The sequence below is a fragment of the Triticum dicoccoides genome, chromosome 1A (genome assembly GCF_002162155.2).
Source record: "Triticum dicoccoides isolate Atlit2015 ecotype Zavitan chromosome 1A, WEW_v2.0, whole genome shotgun sequence".
Classification (NCBI taxonomy): Eukaryota; Viridiplantae; Streptophyta; class Magnoliopsida; order Poales; family Poaceae; genus Triticum; species Triticum dicoccoides.
In genome coordinates, this window is record NC_041380.1 from 468,439,179 (window position 1) to 468,446,618 (window position 7,440).

The following is a 7,440-nucleotide window of genomic DNA, read 5'->3' on the forward strand; positions in this document are numbered from 1 at the left end:
GTGACTTAGCTGTGAATCCGTTTCGCCTAAGTTCAAAAGAAAATCCTACCGAGTGGTGAGCAAGCCTCTCACTCGGAGGCTTTGCTGCGAATCCGTTTCGCCTAAGTTTAAAAAATCCTACCGAGTGGTGAGCAACCCTCCCACTCGGAGGCTTAGCTGCAGTCCAGTACTCGCCTAAGTTTAAAAAATTCTACCGAGTGGTGAGAAAGCCTCTCACTCGGGGGCTTAGCTACAGTCCAGTACTCGCCTAAGTTTGTAAAATCCTACCGAGTGGTGAGCAACCCTCTCACTCAGGGGCTTAGCTGCAATCCAATACTCGCCTAAGTTTGTAAAATCCTACCGAGTGGTGAGCAACCCTCTCACTCGGGGGCTTAGCTGCAGTCCAGTACTCGCCTAAGTTTATAAAATCCTATCGAGTGGTGAGCAACCCTCTCACTTGGAGGCTTAGCTGCAGTCCAGTACTCGCCTAAGTTTGTGAAATCCTACCGAGTGGTGAGCAACCCTCCCACTCGAGGGCTTGGCTGGAGTCCAATACTCGCCTAAGTTTAAAAAATCCTACCAAGTGGTGAGCAACCCTCCCACTCGGAGGCCTAGCTGCAGTCCAGTACTCGCCTAAGGTTTAAAGTATGTCCCTATCCGCAAGGACGACGAGGTGTTGGTCGACCGCGGCCCTCTCCTCCGAGCTATGCCACAAGTACAACGTACGCTCCATCCCCATCCACAAGAACGACGAGGTGCAGGTCGACCGCGGCCCTCTTCTCCGAGCTACGCCACAAGTACAACATACGCTCCATCCCTATACGCAAGGACGACGAGATGCGGGTCGACCGCGGACCTCTTCTCCGAGCTACGCCACAAGTACAACGTATGCTCCATCCCTATCCGCAAGGACGACGAGGTGCAGGTCGACTGCGACCTCTTTCTCCGAGCTACGCCACAAATATGACGTGCGCCCAATCCATGTCCACAAGGACCATGAGGCGCAAGTCGATTGAACTCTCCACTTCAGGGCTACATCCCAAAGAGCAAATTCCATGTGAAGGCAAATGCAAACATATTCAGAAATAAACCAAGTTCAGATAGATCCTAAAAATTCCAGGCGACGGATCAAAAGTATTCGAGCATCAAGCCCAAAGGAGTTTAATGGTTACAGCAACCACTCGGCATCCCAAGACAAATTTAAGGAAAGTTTAAATCTCAAAGTCTGTTCATTCGGCAGGAGGAGGGCTGGCAGGTTCAACGAATTCGTCCAAGGCGATTCCATCTGCAATCCGAGTGGCAGCAGCTATGAAAGTCTCCATAAAGGACTGGAAATCGTGCCTTTTGGTTTTGGCGACCTTGATCGCCGCCAGCTTGTCTTCGCGAGCTTCCTTGCAGTGGACTCTTACCAAGGACAACGCCACGTCAGCACCACACCGGGCAGAGGAATTCTTCCATTCTTGCACTCGACCTGGGACCTCGTTGAGGCGAGCCAGCAGAGACTCGAGGTCATTTTGAAGCGTCGCCCTTGGCCAGAGTGATGAGTCGATCCATGAAACTGCCACCTTCAGATGAGCGAGGTAACTTGTCACACTGGCGACACGAGATTCCAGTCGAAGCACATTCATGGCAGCCTCGTCGCCGACTGGAGAAGCAATAGGGTCCAAATCTGTCTCGATCTGTCCAGTTTCCTCGTCAAAGTTTTGGCAGAATTCTGCAGTCAAAGAGTTAGTGAGTCGATTGGACAGGATTAACTCGCAAGCAGTAAAGCAGTCGGATTAAAAGGAGTACCTTCCAGCATAAGATAGAGCTTCTTGGCAAGAGTTCTCAGATAAGCTTCCACGTCATTTCCCTTGCGAGTCGTGGATTCCAGCTTCTCATTCAGAGCCATCTTATCCTTCTTCAGACGAGTTACCTCTCGGTTGGATTCAGTGAGAGAGGACTTCAGCTTGCTTACTTCTTCTTCCAGCACTCCGACCGAAGCCAGCTTCTGGTCCGCAAAGGCAATCTTATCTTGAGCCTCCTTCTGCGCAGCTGCAAGGTCCAAGTCTTTCTTTTCCAGAGCCAACCTCATTTTCTCTGCAAAATAAGCAATCGGGTCAAGCAAGAGCTCGAAGAAATATTTTAAAAAGGACGATCAACGTGAATAGTCGACAGGCAGTTACCTTCCATACCAGCAGCTTCATCTTGAGCTTTCTTCAACTTTTGTTGGGCCAGCTCCAAGTCAAGGCTAAGTTTCCTCTGCTTCTCCTCAAATTCGACGAACTTAGAAATGAGATTACAAGATTTCTGCAGAAGACAAAAGACATGTCAATCGACAAGATCAAAGATTATTTACTTCCGAGTGAATAAAACTTAAAAGTTTGCTCAAACCCCAACCGACTGCCCGCAGTCGACCGCGGTCTTGGGGACTACACCCAACGGGTGCACTTGGCGTGCCCCCACTGAGTCAGACCCCACTCGACCGGTCCGCCCAGGTCGAGTTTAAAAAAATAAGAGAGAAGAAAGAGAAAAGAACTATTCAGACCCCGGCCGACTGCCAGCAGTCGACCGCGGTCTCGGGGACTACACCCAGTGGGTGCACTTGACGTGCCCCCACTGGTTTAGATCCCACTCGACCGGTCCGCCCGGGTCGAGTGGAAGAAAATAAAGTAAAAAGTACTCAGACCCCAGTCGACTGCCCGCAGTCGACTGCGGTCTCGGGGACTACACCCAGTGGGTGCACTTAGCATGCCCCCACCGGTTCAGATCCCACTCGCCCAGGCCGAGTGGAAGAGCGCAAATACCAAAGACAACAAAACACCCAGTGGGTGTACAGATTCGACGCAAAACAATAAGAGATTGTATGAAAGAAAATATTTTAGGTAGCATATCCTAATAGAACAAGGTCAGTCGAAAGCCAACTTACCTGGACATTGGCCCGAAGAGCCGCGCTGGCATCGTAAGCAGCCTGGATGTTCTTGTGCACCGTCTTCATCCGCTCCATCATCACGTTAGCCTGATGGATAGCCTCCGCAGCGGCGTCCGACTGGCTTTCGGGAACATGATAGTTGCTGAAGAAAGGGGTAGACGGCCCAGATGCGGCATCTTGGAGATCCGAGACATGGGGTTGGGCGGCTGAAGGAAACACTGGTACAATCGACGGTGCAGGGCGCTCACTCGGCAATGGGACAGCAAAAGTTACAGAAGCCTCACCTACATCTTCAGGTTGTTGAACAGTTGGTTCCGTCATTAGCCCCGGCTGAGATGTCTTGCCAGCCGCTACTTTTTTGTTCTTTCTGGGCCTCGGGGCCACATCTTCATCATCATTCGGAAGCTCGATAACATTGGGTGGGGCTGCAAATAAATCAGTCGACCCCAAGTGAATCACCGAAATTTGATCGACCAAATAATCAAGAACAAGATCATGGGAATTTTGCCTGGGTTGGAGGTAACCACGACTTCCATTTCCTCGTCTCAGTATTGGCGGGAAAAAGTTCCAGAGGTAGCAGCACTGCAAATGTCAACTTTCAGTCGATTATGTTCTGTTGCTCGAGTCGACCAAAAGATCGGGTCAGATGATTACCCAGAGATGGTGGGAATGGTCACTTTGATTCTGGGCAAAGCCTTCGATGGTTTGGAGGATGTGGCCTTCAATAGTTTCGGCGCAGGAGGCGGCGCAGTCTTGAGTTGTTTCGGTCCCTTCTCAGTCGGCACAGGAGAAGACGTCCGAGGGCGCTTTGAAGACTTCCCGGTCGGTGCGGCCACCAGATCATGGGTGTTTGCCGGGTCGTGAACGTGCTTGGACCTCCTTTCTCTGTGAGGAGGCGAGTCGACCTCTTCTTCGTCACTTGGGTCGTCGCTCTCCTCGTCCTCCTCTGCATCCGAGTGCCACTTGCCACTCTCGCCCCCGCTCGCCCCTTCCTCGACATTTTGCTCCTGCACTCCATTGGGCATCGAGTACATATTAATAAGAGCCTGAAAAGACAATCAACACAAGAAATACAGTCAACTGTCAACAAGATGTTACATAGTGAATCAAGAAGATACTCGACAAAGCAGAATCGTACCTGTTCCGGCTGGCGCAAATGGTCGAATGGAACCACCCTCCTTGACCCACGGGGATTATCCTTGTTGCCGATAATACCTCTCAGCCACTTCTCCACTGTGTCCTTGCTAACATCCTCTAGGTGGATCCGAGTGGAATCCTCAAGTCCCGAGCACATCCACGTCGGATGGTCACGGGCTTGGAGTGGTTGGATGCGTCGACTGAGGAAGACCTCCAGCAGGTCCATACCAGTCACTCCGTCGCAGACAAGTTGGACGACCCGCTCGACCAACACCTTCACCTACGCCTTCTCTTCCGGGATCACTCTCAAGGAGGAGGGCTTCTCCACTCGAGCCATGGAAAAGGGGGGAAGTCCAGTCGACTGACCCGGGGTCAGCTGGTCCTTGCAGTAAAACCAGGTCGACTGCCAGCCCCAGACCGAGTCGGGAAGGATCATAGCTGGGAAGGTGCTCTTGTTCCTCATTTGGATTCCAAGGCCCCCGCACATCTGTATCACATGCATCCTCTCGTCACTCAGGTTGGCCTTCTTGACCGTTTGGGAGCGACATGTGAATATGTGCTTGAAGAGACCCCAGTGCGGTCGGCAGCCCAAGAAATTCTCGCACATGGACACGAAAGCAGCAAGGTACACGATGGTGTTTGGCATAAAGTGGTAGAGTTGAGCCCTGAAGAAGTTCAAGAAACCACAAAAGAAAGGGTGGGGAGACAAAGAAAACCCGCGGTCGACATGAGTGGCGAGGAGGACGCACTCACCCTCCTGCGGCTGTGGCTCGGTCTCGTTCCCCGGGAGCCGCACCGATTGGTGAGGGATCAGTCCCCCCTCAACCAGGTCGTCGATGTCGTCTTGACTGATGGTCGAGCGGATCCAGTCGCCCTGGATCCAGCTAGGCGGCAGGCCAGACCTCGACGAAGATCCGCCCCGGCTGGTCTTCTTCCCTTTCGCCTTCGCCGTCGCCTTCTTCGCATGCTCCAACACCACCGTCTTCTCCTTACCCATGGCAGCGGATCGAGTCCGAGCGGAGGTACGGCGCTGAGAGTAGAAGCAGGTGCAGCGGAGAAATCTGAGGAAGAGCAAGGGGAATGAGGGCGCACTGTTCAAAAGCCCCGGTCCGGTGCCTTATATAAGGACACTTCCGAGTGACTGACTTGTAGGCCCGGATAATCTTATCAAATCCCGCAACAGTCGCGCGCGCGATACGTGGCAAAAAAGGTGGTGCGGGGATCGAAGCGACCTACCTAGTCAGTCCCGATTACCGCGGCCTCCCCCGCCCGGCGCGCTTCCCGAAATTTGAACCCCGTGAAATCCGCAGACGGTAGAACAACCCGCCAGACGGAAGATTTGTTCCATATCAACACTCGAAACTTAACAACGAAAGTTCACTCGACAAAACCAAGAATGATCAAGGCGACTGAACAAGCAGTTGAAGCCATCATGAAGGTTCATTCGACTTCTGGGCGAGATATTCTCAAAGCACAAAAGCTGAATCAGAGGGGTTATCAACTCCTTCTCCACTCGAACCCTGAACCATTCGGGGGCTAATGATGAAGCTATGTACCTAGGGTAGGTTCATGGACCTGACCTAGACATTCTCCCCTAGGACAGCACCCTAAAGCCAGGATCATTCAAAGAGTACCATTATCCACTCGACCATAAATGTTCCACTCGGAAGAATCAATGTCACTCGACCGTCGCAGAAGTCACTCGACAAGCAGAAGAGCTAAAGTCACTCTACACGAACAACGGTTGAGCATTTACTTGTAGGCTTAATTGTCATTTATTGCACCTAAATACAGGCGTTACCAGTAACCTCTCCATCTTTATGTACCTTAAACCCTTTGTAACTGAGGGCGGGAGGGGTCTGGCGAACTCTATATAAGCCACCCCCGTCCTCAGGGACGAGGGTTCGCACCCCCGGTAACTCACACACATATAATCCAGTCAACCGCCTCTGGGCTCCGAGACGTAGGGCTGTTACTTCCTCCGAGAAGGGCCCGAACTCGTAAAACTCGCGTGTACAACTCCTCCATAGCTAGGATCTTGCCTCTACATCCCTACCCCCATTCTACTGTCAGACTTAGAACCACGACAGCACTTGGTTGGATCCTCCATAGGGTGTAAAACCCATACAATGTAAATGGATTTTCAAGAGAAAACGGATGTGAATGGTAATTGAACCATCTACAAACCAACGCTAGTTGTGAAGGGGTTTTCGCAAATCAAGGGAGTTGATTATGACAAAACTTTCTCTCCAGTAGCAATGCTAAAGTCCGTGTGGATTATGATGGCTATATCTGCATATTTCGATTACGAGATATGGCAAACGGATGTCACAACTGCTTTCCTAAATGGAAATCTGAAAGATGATGTATACATGATACAACCAGAAGGTTTTGCCAATCTAAAGGATGTCAAAAAAATGTGCAAACTTCAAAGGTCATTCTATGGTTTGAAGCAACCATCAAGGAGCTGGAATCAACATTTTGATGAAGTGTTAAAAGAGTTTGGCTTCATTAAAAATGTTGAAGAAGCTTGTGTATACAAGAAGTTTAGTGGGAGCTCTATAACATTTCTAATATTATATGTAGAATATTGTTGACCGGGAATGATACTAAGTATGTTGGCACAATAAAGAGTATTTAAAGAGTGTGTTTTCAATGAAGGACTTAGGTGAAGTTGCATATATATTAGGCATAAAGATCTGTAGTATGCTGACAAGATTTGCTGGACAAAAGTTAAGAATATTTTGAAGTACCTCAAAAGAACAAAGGATATGCTCCTTGTTTATGGAGGGGATGAAGAACTCGTTGTAAATGGTTACACCAATGCTAGCTTCATGACGGATATAGATGACTATAAATCTCAATAAGTTTATGTTTTTACACATAATGGTGGTGTGGTTGTTTGGAAGAGTCTCAAACAAAATACTGTTACGGATTCTACGATAGAAGCAGAGTATATTGCGGCTTCAGAAGCTTCAAAGGAGGTGTTCTTGATCAAGAAGTTTCTTGGAGAAATTGGTGTTGTCCCAAGTCTGATGAATCCAATGGTTCTCTATTGTGATAATAGTGGTGACGTTGCCCAAGCAAAGGAACCAAGATCACACATAAATACCAGACACATTGAACGTGAGTATCACATTGTCCGAAAATATGTTGAGAAGAGCTATGTGAAGATTCTCAAGATTCACGTCGATTTAAATGTGCCAGACCCATTGACGAAGGCTCTACACAAGCAAAACATGAGCCACACTCGATAGCCATAGGTGTTAAAGAGACTATATAAACTAGATTATTGACTCTAGTGCAAGTGGGAGACTGTTGGAAATATGCCCTAGAGGAAATAATATTTGTATTATTATATTTCCATATTCATAATTAAGAGTTTATATTCTATGCTATAACTTCTATGATCC